Genomic DNA, 12,728 nt, shown 5'->3' with positions numbered 1-12,728 from the left:
TCATAGGACAATTGATAATCCCTGTATGCTTGCTTATAACGGGTTTCTGGGTGAATGAGTCCTATTTCCCTCCAGCAAATGGCTGAAATAATGAACCAGCTAGTCTGTATCTTGGGATAAAGGTTCCCATGATTTTATCACCAAGAGACAACAGAACATTGCCAAAATGTCCATCCATTCATCAGAGCTGGGGATAAATTATCTGTCTGACTCACAAGGCGTGGGTGTATGCATGCCTCCAAGTCAGCACTGACTCCTGACAACAACCACCTAAAAAGTCCTTGCAGTTTTCTGGGCAAGATTTCCTAAGCCTTTTTGCCATTGCCTGCTTCTGAGGGCTGAGAGAGAGGACTGGTCCAAGATCACCCAGCCTGAGGCAGTTCTATTATATTGCCAGAAAGATAAATTGCATTTCAAATCCCAGGTACTTAGTCAAGGGTGCAAGGATTCATATCATCACTAGGGAGCAGCACAGATACAAAATCCTCTCTGCTGCTACCTAGTGGTTGTATATCCTCTTTGCAACTCAGGTTTCATATCCCTGACTTATAAATAGAGGGTCACTTTGAATCTAAGAAGATTCCAGTAGCTGACTAAGCAATCAAAGATAATTCTATACGTCAGATCAATGTCCATTAAAAAAACCTCTCAATACAAAGCCTTCATTTTGAAAAGGACAGTAAAAAGTTGACAAGCTCAGTGAAATAATAAGACTATTGATTAACCATCAGAGCATTTGAAACAAAGAGTTCACCAACCTGACAACAATGAAAAAAATTACTTATTGCCATTCAAAAGAGGGAAGATCATTATTTTAAGACCTAGAGATTGGCTACCTGTAAAAATTTGTTCTGGGAAAATAATTCTAAGGGATCTTACTGTAACATTGCACATTTGTGGCTGGTGCCATCATAGTGTTGGAAGAAATATCCATCTGGGTTCAGTTCCAAGTGGGGACAAAGACACTGGAAACATGGAGGCTGCTTGGAAAGATGGTTTAATGGTGTCCAGGATCACATGGCTTGAGATCCTGAACAGAAAAGGCTGAGATCCTGTGTGCTCCCTGGTTTTATGCTTTTTCTGAGCTTTGAACTTTCTGGGGCACAGGAAGAGTATCCTGATTGGTTGTCAGACTCCCAGGGGGTGGGAGTCTTAACTAGCCTTGTAGGTTGTCCCTCAAGCTTGCCAGAGCCTTGCCATGTGGTGAGTTTCTGTTTTATTGTGTTGCAAATGACGGTCATTGACAAAGGTGGGGGGATTGAGTGAGCTTGGCTGAAGCCTTAATTGCCCATTGACAAAGGTGGGGGGGGAGTCAGGAAGCTGCTTTGTCTTTAAAACATGTTTCTTCATTTCTCATCCAGGGAAATATATTCTGCCTTTTTAAATATTTTCTAAAATATTTCATTCTTCTAGGAGGGGGGTGGGTGCTAAATTCCTACAATAGCTTTAATGAGTTCCCTGAAGTTGTAATACATGTGAAACCACAAATCACAGAGGAGAAATCTCAAAAGTCTGGATACACATATCTGGCACTAAACCTGACTTAACCTGGTTTTCTTCCCTTGTTTCTAATTTTCTGCTCTCTTTTTTGCTCCTGCTTATCATATTTTCTTGCCTAGTCTGGATTTCAGAAAAGGCCTTCCTGACCCATGAATCCTATTCATATTTCCATACATGGAATTCATCATCAGTCAAAAATTACATAATCGTTCAAAGGTTGGTTGACCTTTGAGAGGAATCACCAAAAAGGTCAAACCAGGGTGGGCTGCTGTGGGTTCCCAGGGGTTTGGGAGAACCTCTAGCTAAGATTCTGTGCAGTTCAGAGAACCCCCAAATCCCACTCCTGGCTGGGCCCGCCCACCTCTCCCCTCCCTGGAGTCCGTACACAGCCCATTTTGGATGCAGGTAAGTGCAGGATGTGCGCGGAGGCTCAGGGAGTGTGAAAAATGGGCCTACTGGAAGTTCAGGAAGACCAGAAATGGGCCCGTTTCCTGTCTCCATGGCCTCCAGAGCCTGGGGAGGCCGTTTTTGCCCTCCCGGAGGCTTAAGGAAAGCCTCCAGAGCCCAGGGAGGGCAAAAGCTCCTCCCCCCCCCCCCCCCGTGATGCAGGAGGCTGACTAGGCCATGCCCACCATGGCCATACCCACCCAGCAACCAGGCGGAGAACCCCTTGTTAACATTTTTGAAGCCCACCCCTGGATCAAACATGTATCAGTTTGGAGAGTCAAAACCCACACGATTGTAGAGTAATAAAAAAACTAACTGTTCCCTGAAGGAATAAGAACCTTCAACCATGTTGTCCAACCTGTGTTCCAGATCAGTTGGGGAACTATTTCCAGAAAGTTTAGTGTTCTTTTTCAGCTTCCTGAGAAAGGTACTCTAGAAGCTGGACCGTTCAGAATAGTCATCCTTCTGAGACTCATAATTTCTTGATTTTGTTCTCATCTTGCTTTGTATAGGTTGATTGGGGTTGAGCTACGTGTCAAAGGAAGCTTACTCATATGTCAGTGTGTTTGCCTTGTTTGATCTTAGCAACAAAAACAACCAGAGGTCAACAATCTGACTCGCCCTTCACTAATTGTTTCTTTCCTCTTTTACAAGCTCCAGGTTTTATTCTCAGCTGCTCTACCTGTTCAGGCCAAGGTGCCAATTACCCAAGAGTGAAAGAAGGAAAACCAGCGTGTTGTGTAGACTCTTCAGCGAAGAGAAATTGTAGCTTGCTCTGGTTTGCATTTTATAGGTTCGACTCGCCTTCACATGCAACACACTTGGCTGTGTGGGGTTTCTTCACAGAATAAGCTGGGATCACGTTTCTTCTGCTCCTACTGTGCAAAGCTTCACTGACACCTAATGGGAGCAAGGGAGCATGGCAATCCTGTCAGTAAAGGCTGGGATGTGAGCTTGTATCATTGGCCTTTGGCTCATGAGCAAGGAAATTATGCTAATATAGTGTGATGCCTTGATCCTCATGCCTGAATTGGACTTAAGGCAAAGCCGCAAGTTTGCTGTTAAAAAGGCGACGGTTGCATTTGGATCATGGATATCAAAAAAGACCCATTAAATTATATAAGTCAAGATGTAATTACCCAACAGCTTAAACTGCATGGAGCAAAGATGGCATTCAAAGTTTATTTATTTTATTTCTATCCCACCTTTGTTATTTTCATAAATAATTCATGGCGGTGAACACATCTAATACTCTTTCCTCCTCTTGTTTTTATTTCTAAATTAGAACTAAAAATACTACAATTCAAATATAATAAACCCAACATTGATGTAAAGTGCTATACATCAGCATAAATCTATGCCCCTGCCCCATAATGTAGGCACATACTCAGGCAAATGTATTATAGTTTAATGTTTGATTTGGAGCAAAAGACAACAAAAATCCAAACCTTTGCTTCCTCCCTAAGCTATTTTGGAATTCAAATCCATCTGGAGAATGACCAGATTGAGGAAAGGCTAAAGTATATGACTCTGCTCTTCCTTTCTCTTCCAAATTAGGTAATCCTACAAAAGTTCTGTGAAGTTGGGATTCAAATAACCCTAACCTTAACCGGTTTTCTCCCCTAATGACCGGCTGGGTGGGCATGGCCAGGGGGTGTGACAGCCAGCACTCTGCCTCCTGCAATCCCCTGGGAGAAAAACGGGCCGTGGGGGGGATGCGCCCTCAATTTCTCCAAATCTTTGCCTTCCATCCTGGATCTGAGTTTTTAAAATTCATGTCTTTCAAGGCAGCGGTTAAAAAAAATCAATAGCCACCGGAATGTGCAGTAAAAGCCAATTACAAATCCATAACACAGTTTAGCAACCGAAAGCAGTGCATGAATTAGGATTTTGCTTAATTGGACATAATAGGAGATCCCACAGCTCTAAATTTCTAAGAAAAGGATCTGAATTTTTTGTTTATTTCTTTCGCAGAAATTCCCAAAGGACAGTTCCCTTCTTGTTATCGACTCTATAAAAGGGCTCGTGTGGGTGAGCTTTTTGAGGCATAACAGAGTAACATAGGACATAATATAATGTAATAGGACAACTCTCCACTGGCCATGTTAATTAATATTAATTAAATGTATAAAAAGTAATACAATAATAGAACAGGATTTGGACCCTACTGAAATAATGGTAGCATTTGACAAATAAATTATCTTTCTCTCTTTGTTTGGAATATCCGAGTACCACTCTCTACTCATACCTCTAGAGGGCTTGTGGATATAGTCCCTCCCTCCCATTTCCTCTCCCCCACCCCAAGTAAAGGTTTTATTGTTTTATAATATGCAAACAATGTATGATAAAATATAGATATTAGCTGGTTACAGTTATATTAATGCTATATAAACTAGAAACTCTTAACACTAGAATGATGTCTTAGATAGCAGTGTTCCAATATTTGGGGGGCTGCCACAGAGAGGAAGGGGTCAAGCTATTTTCCAAGCACCTGAAGGCCAGACAAGGAATAATGGACGGAAACTGAACAAGGAGAGATTCAACCTAGAAATAAGGAGTAAAATTTTCTGTCAGTGAGAACAGTCAACAAATGGAACAGAAGTTGCCTTCAGAAGTTGTGGGAGCTTCATCACTGGAAGCTTTCAAGAAGAGACTGGACTGCCATCTGTCAGAAATGGTGTAGGGTCTCCTGCTTGGGCGGGGGGCTGGACTAGATGACCTACAAGGTCCCTTCCAACTGTTAATCTGTAATCAGATAAATTAAATCCTTAAAAATAAAATTTAAGCCTGGAGGAAGACTCTTTTATTCCGCAGAACTCCATAGCATAAATTGCCCCTTTCAGCTCTTGGATTTGCTGCAGTTAGAGAAAATATCATTTTTTCCCCTACCTTGTTTAGTAGGCAGGAACTGAATGCATTGGACTCACATGAAGCAATTCAATCTCTATTTGATCTGCCCCATGCTAGTTCAGATTATCGATATCTCTAGAAATTGCAGGCTTCATTCACCCACCCACCCACCTGCTTTCACCAGCAATTTGAGATCCTTAAGGCAGGTGTGAGAATCCATGGTTTTCCAAATAGAGTTGGATGACAGTCCCCATAACCCTCAACCAGCATGGCTGTATCTTGAGGTATGGGAATGCTAATCCCAACTAATCCATGACAGGGCAAGTTAGAGGCCATGGCTCAGCAGTGAAATCCTCTGAAGTCTGCTAACGGTTCTGTGAGTCTGCTACTGAACATGCCTGAGGCATGCCCATGCAGCGCTAAAAAAGGAACATTTTGAAGCTTTCCAAGTCTGCAAAGGTAAGTAGAACAGTGAGGGGGGGGGGAATCCACTGTGCCATATGATTTAGATTAGCTAGAAAGCAGGAATTCCAACAATTCTAGCTAATATAAATTGGATATCACAGCTGATCATTGCCCAGATGATCGTCAGAAAAAGAGGTTCGGCCGAACCGGTTGCATTTTTTGCTATTGGTCTGAACTGGTAACATTTCACCCCTGCCATGGATCCTCTTAGGAACCTCCTGTTGACAAAACTTCTTTTCTTTTCTGTCCTCCAAGGTTGGATCCAGATGAGGTTTGAACTTCATCCAGGGAAACCTTCTGTCACCCTCAGATCTTCACTTTTGGAAGCCGCCCATCTGTTAACTCGACAGAGTCCACCTCGATGAAGGGGGGAGGGCTGCAGAGTCCTGATCTGCATAATGAGTCTTTCATTGGTCCAAACTGACATAACGTCAAAGACAACGATTAGACAAATGGCCACCTTTGAAACATGAATAAAACATATGGGCACTCATTGATTTTGGAAGCCGGTTCCTTTTAAAGGTCTCTGGGAAACATTTGCTGTTTATACAAGGTGGCAAACTCACTTGTTAAGGTCCGGATCCGGCCCGCAGAGTGCTTAGATCTGGCCCGTGGAGCTGTCCTGGAAACAGTGAAGGCAGTGGTGGGATTCAAGTAATTTAACAACCGGTTCTCTGCCCTAATGATTTCTTCCAACAACCAGTTTGCCAAACTACTCAGAAAGTTAACAACCGGTTCTCCCAAAGTGGTGCGAACTGGCTGAAACCCACCACTGAGTAAAGGACCAGCCTGCAGTACTCTGCCAGCAAAAATGGAGCTCCATTTTTGCTGGCAGAGGGTTGCAGGAGGCAGTCGCAGCCGAAAACAGAGCTCAGGAGCCCATTTTTGCTGGCAGAGTGCTTGGACCACCAAAGGTACCCCTGATATGAGTGACATTGAGCTGGCCACACCCACCCTGGCCACGCCCCCCCTGCCGCCCCCCCGCCCCCCGAGGTCAAGCAAAACCCTGATGCGGTCCTCAATGAAATCAAGTTTGACACACCTGCTGCAAGTGCTGACTTCAGGGTTAATGAAGAGAAGAGGAACATTGTGGATTGTTTCTGACAATAAAGGTAATCTTCAATTTACAATCATTCAAAATTACAGCAGCACTGAAAAAGGTGACTTACAACTAATTCTCACGTTTACGGCTGTTACAGCACCTCCAATGGACACGATCCAAATTTGGCATGAATTTTGGATACATCTGAACTGGGATTATGCGTACCCCAACTGAAGTCTGCTGAATCAAGTTCCATAAAATCAAGTGTGTAAAAAACCCAGAAGAATTCTACTTGTGGCAAATGGCAGTCTCAGAAACTTTGCAAGAAAATAAGTTTTGCTGCTTAACTTAAATGGCTAGTTCTGTGATCTGGAAAATGTTGACGTTAGGTTTGGCATGATAAATTGCCATTGCTCCAAATGTCAATAATACTGGCGTGCCATTTAATGTTCTGTGACTATTTGTACATTCAGATTCCCTAAATAATTATTTAAATTAGCTTTAATGATAACAATGTGCTCATGTAGAAATTCCAGGCTAATTCCCCACTTTTTTTTTATTTGCATTTATATCCCGCCCTTCTCCGAAGACTCAGGGCGGCTTACACTATGTTAAGCAATAGTCTTCATCCATTTGTATATTATATACAAAGTCAACTTTATTGCCCCCAACAATCTGGGTCCTCATTTTACCTACCTTATAAAGGATGGAAGGCTGAGTCAACCTTGGGCCTGGTGGGACTTGAACTTGCAGTAATTGCAAGCAGCTGTGTTAATAACAGACTGTCTTAGCAGTCTGAGCCACCAGAGGCCACTTGATTCCTCCCCTGGGTTGCTAGTCTCTCTCTGACAGTTTAGCAGCACCATATTGTTGTGGCCCACCCGCAGCCAGCAAAGCTGGCAGCAGAGTCAGACAGTGAGGAGGTTGGGGAGGAACCTGGGCCAGTTCTGGGGGCTGAAAAAAGCTTGGACGAGGGCTCTGCATCGGAGGCAGAGAGATGGCCAAGGCCATCTGATAGTTATGGGCTGCCTCCAGAGTCTCTGGAGCCTCCAGAGTTTGACATCAGTGAGGCAGAAGAACACTGTGAGCCTGTTCCCAGTGTGCTCATGCGCAGAGCTGCCAGAAGGCAAGAACAATTAAGAAAACAGGGTAGACTTGGGAGTAAGGCTTGAAGATGATTGACCCCTCCCATAAGATATAAAAGAGGAGCGAATAGGATGTGAGCTTTTGCAGGAAGCAATTAGTTCATCTGGTCAGTTCAAGCTTTGAAAAGTTCTGTTTGACTCTGTGCCAAGTTTGGCCTTGCCCTGCGTTTGGCAATTAGTTCTCTGGCAGCATTCCAAGGGAGATAAAGTGGGTGTTTATAAACATTCCCCTGAAAGACTGCTTGTGAAGCCTTGTGGACTGTTAATGACAATAATTCAAAGCCGTGTAAATAAAAGAGGTTTTACCGGGATCAAGATTGTGCTTTATACTTTCCAAGAAAGCCTAGGTCAGAACACATATTATCTGCTAACTCACCACTGCACCAATAAACATGTGCCAAGGTTGGTCACTCCAGGCTTAAGTGATCTTTTGTTCTATTGTCTGAGGTTCACTACAAGGTCAGGAAGGAAAGAAAGCAAAGATGGCCTGGGGCCTTTGGCCTTCCTACAGTAGAAACAACAACCCATCCATTTTAGGACCACTACCCATCCTTTCTCAACAGTGAAACAAATGATCCTTCTTCAACAGCCACTAGAGATGTCTCCAGGGGTGGGCTGCTGGGAGTTTGCAGGGGTTCAGGAGAACCTCTAGCTAAGATTCTGTGCAGTTTGGAGAACTCCCAAATGTTCCATTGTCATTTCCATATATTTGCTTTTCCTCCTCCTATGAGCACCAAGTCTCAGACAAAACTAAACTACCTTCTCTTTCTATCATATCTGAGCCTCAAAAATCTATACATCCAGTAGAAGAAAATATTTGTAGCTCAGGGTTGAACTGTAGACCCTTTGGTGGGTCTCTGAAGTTGGTTGGTTTTTGCAGATGTTTCATTACCCAACTAGGTAACATCATCAGTCCTGTATTCCTATTAATGTTACCTACAGTAGTGAGAGAGGTAGATGCCAGCCAAGAGATGAAGAACCTCTTTGCTGCCATCTGGTGGCTAGCTGAATTTTGCAGCTGTCTGACAGTCCATGAAAATTGATATTTCATTGCTAAAAAAACCCTGGGTGTTTTGCCTTGCTTTATTTCACCCGCTCTACTAAAATTATGCGTAATATTTTACCTATAACTGTCTTTCAAGCTGAGCTTTTATGAAAGGATTCTCCAGTATTCCTACAGTTCTCAGCTCCCAGATGCATTTTGATTCAGCCCCAAGGACAGCACAAAAGATCCAGGGGATGGAATGCAGCTCACAGAAATGCTAATTTCCTTTCCTCTTGTCTCACAGTCTCACAAAGGAAAGGAGTGATGTGAAGCCTAGATCGCTTAAGGCAGAATTCTGGGAGTTGAAGTCCACAAGTCTTAGATTGCCAAGTTTGGACACCCCTGGCTTAAGGCAAACAGGAGAGGACAAACTTCAGGGCCTTCATGAACTCCCAAGATGAAGGAAATATGTAGAGATGGTACAAGGATCAGTTTTAACCAGCTGGAGCCAAGTCTGATGATTGAAGTTGGAAGGAAGGGTCATCATACTTTTTCTTTAGAAGATCATATTGATCCTAGCACATTGCAGTATTTGAAAACAAGAAAAGCAGCCTGCAACGAGCCATCATCATGGTTCTTCACCAATATATGAAGGCACCTAAACCAGGGGTGAAATCTAAAAATTTTCCCTACCAGTTCTGTGGGCGTGGCTTAATTGGTGGGCGTGGTTTGGTGGTCAGATGATTGAGTGGGCATGGCCAATAATAACAATAAATAATAAAAATAATAAACAAAAGTATAAAAAACAATAAGAGGTATCAAAAACCAACTTTCACACTTTACACACACACAACACAACACAACAACCGCCCTGAGTCCTTCGGGAGATAGGGCGGTATATAAATATGATTAAATAAATAAATAAATAAATAAACACAACTGACTCACACACAGTGTAAAAGCAGCTGCACTTCACACTTCACACTGCCACAAAAAGCTCAAAACCCAACTTTCACACTTTACACACACACACACGCACACTCACAAAATGCCATATACAGCTTTGTGAGATTTTGTGTGTTTGTGTAGTTAGAGTGAAACACTACAGAAACACCCCAAATCTCAGAAAGCTGCACAAATATTTTATTTTATTATTTTATTTTATTTTATTGTGGACTTCAAATCCCAGAGTTCCTCAGCCAGCCAAGCAGGAAGTCAAAACAAGCTTTTTTTTTCCCTTCAGTAGCTGAAGAAAACATGCTGTTGCCAGCCCGAAAGAGCAGTAATTATAGGTAAGTGAGGAGGGAGAATTGGCTGGGCTTGGGTGGGGGCTCTTGTAAGTGGGGGATGTTAAAAAGTGAGTTAAAAAACCTGTGAGGATCAGGAAACTCCTCTGGGATCGCCAGAGGAGGCTTTTAAAACCTCCGGTTTTTTTCTTTTCCCCCCCACCCCTGAAGGGTTTTTTTAAAAAAAAACTTTTAAAGTGTTCTGATGATCTCTGCTCAGCCCCGTGATCATCAGAGGTTTTTTTTTTTTTACTTTTAAAGATATGTTTTCAGCTGAAGAAAAACTTTTAAAAGTAAAAAAAACACCTCTGCTGATGGTGCGGCTCAGCAGAGGCAGGGGGGCGGAGCCAGGGATTTTTGCTACCGGTCCTCCAAACCAGCAGCTGCCATCGCTATCTAATCGGGGGAGCCGGTGCGAACCGGGAGCATTTCACCCCTGCTGCAAACTCCCCATTCCTTCCCCATTCCTGGGGAAAGGATATTGCAAAATCTCCATTCCCACCCCACTCTGGGGCCAGCCAGGGGTGGTGTTTGCCGATTCTCCAAACTACTCAAAATTTCTGCTACTGGTTCTCCAGAACCTGTCAGAACCTGCTGAATTTCACCCCTGGTCCTGCAGCTGTTATCATGTGAAACCAAGATTGATTGCTTCTATTAACTGGGTTTTATTTCTGGGTCACTTCTGACTAACAAGTTTCTTTAGTTGGCTCCATAGATTTTCAATTGGGTTAAGGTCTGGGCTATTCCGAGGTCATTCCAGCAGTGGAATATGATTATCTTGAAACTCCCCCCAAAAAGTGGTGTTATTAGCCATCAAACCTCAAAAATACACTTTTCACAAAAGGTTTCCACAATTTTGGCCACTACTGTATTTAGCGACTGTGAAGTCCCAGCAATATGGGAGGAAGTGACTTACAACTGGTCCTTGCACTTACAATCAGTGGTGGGATTCAGCCAGTTTGCACCACTTCGGGAGAACCGGTTGTTAACTTTCTGAGCAGTTTGGCAAATTGGTTGTTGGAAGAAATCATTAGGGCAGAGAACCGGTTGTTAAATTACTTGAATCCCACCACTGCTTACAACCATTGCAGCAACCCTATGGTCACGTGATCAAAATTTGGGTGCTTGGTGAGTGGCACAGATTTGTGACAGTTGCAGTATCCTGGAGTTGCACAAGTGCCATTGGTGACCTTCCCACCCGGTTTCCGAGAGGCAACGTCAATGGGGTAAGCTGGATTCACTTAACGTGATTTACATAACTGCGGCGATTTGCTTAGCAACCAGGGGATGGGGTGGCAACAAATTTACCCAATTGTAAAATTGGGTGCGACTCACTTAATCACCTTGCTTAGCAGTGACAATTTCTGGACCCAATGGCGGGCATAAGTCAAGGATTTCCAGTTGATGCATATCCAAAGCACCTGAAGGCAGGACAAAAAGTAATGGATGGAAATTTAATGAAGAGAGAACCAACCTAGAACTATGGAGAAATATCCTGACAGCGAAAGCAATAAACCAGTGGAACAGAAGTTGCCTTCAGAAGTTGTGGATGCTCCATCACTGAAGCATTTTTTTAAGAAGAGACTGGACAGCCACTTGTATGAAATAGTCGAGTGCCGAAACGGGAGCTTGCGCGCGGAATGGGGAGTGCTGGAAATCGGAAGAGCAGTTCCCTGGTGTACATGCACATGCTTGGAAGCTGAGCTTCCAGTTTTCAGCACTCCCGCACATGTAAAGACTAGCTGGCCGGTGAAGAGCAATGGGCAATGGCTGACGTGCCTGGAGAGATGGCTTTGCGTGCCACTTCCGGCATGCGTGCCATAGGTTCGCCATCTAGCTCTAGGACTAGAAGATCTCCAAGGTCCCTTCCACCTCTTATTCTCTTATTCTTTTATAGATACAGATATGCTTGGTGTCATCTGTCCTAGAGTTTAGCAAAGACCCGGCTTTTTAAAAAAAAAACAGTTTTTGGGATTGCAGGTCCATTGAAACCTTGCATAAAAGAGAGATGGACCCAACTCATGGAGTCATGAAGGGGCTCAGTCCAAATTACTCTACAGAATGCCATTCTCCAATTCTCTTCTGAACTGGTCTGAAGATGCCACCATGACTGAAGGATTTTAAGTGGATTTCAAAGCTCACAATCTAAGATACTGCAAAGTGTATAAAGTCCTTGGCGGTAATTTATAAAAGAAGAATTATATTCATTGCATGTGTGGGTGGGTCACATCTCTCCTTTATTTGCATAAATTCAGGGTGAAAGAATGCTGCTTGGCTTGCCCTTGGATCTCAAAGTATTTTAATAGATTCCTCTTACATCTCTGTTGTGCTGAATAGCAAATAATTTCTCCTTTCTGGTGCTCAATCCAAATATTTATTCCATGGTGTTCTGGCTGTATGTGCAGAAATGTCTTTCTGTCTGTCTGTTGATCTATCTATCTACCATCTACAGTATATCTATCTATCTATCTATCTATCTATCTATCTATCTATCTATCTATCTATCTATCTATCTATCTATCTATCTATCTATCTATCTATCTATTATCTATCCACTGGTAAAATCCAATTTTTTTTACTACCGGTTCTGTGGGCGTGGCTCTATGGGTGTGCTGTGGCTTGGTGGGTGTGGCTTGATGGGCATGGCAGGGGAAGGATACTGCAAAATCTCCATTCCCACCCCACTCCTGGGGGAAGGATATTGCAAAATCTCCATTCCCACCCCACTCTCGGGCCAGCCAGAAGTGGTATTTGCCGGTTCTCCGAACTACTCAAAATTTCCACTGCCAGTTCTCCGAACTGCTCACAATTTCTGCTACCAGTTCTCCAGAACCTGCTGGATTTCACTCATCCATCCACCCATCCAAAAATGTGGAGCAATAACTAATGTCAGGATGCTAGCACATGCTGCAGATCATGATAAAAAAATGCTTTTAAAAGCCTCTGATGATCAGGCAACTCAGCTGGGATTGTCAGAACCTTTTAAAAGCATGTTTTTACAACCTCTT

This window comes from Ahaetulla prasina, chromosome 6 (genome assembly GCF_028640845.1).
Source record: "Ahaetulla prasina isolate Xishuangbanna chromosome 6, ASM2864084v1, whole genome shotgun sequence".
In the NCBI taxonomy this organism is placed as follows: domain Eukaryota; kingdom Metazoa; phylum Chordata; class Lepidosauria; order Squamata; family Colubridae; genus Ahaetulla; species Ahaetulla prasina.
Note: the sequence above shows the minus strand (reverse complement) of the source record.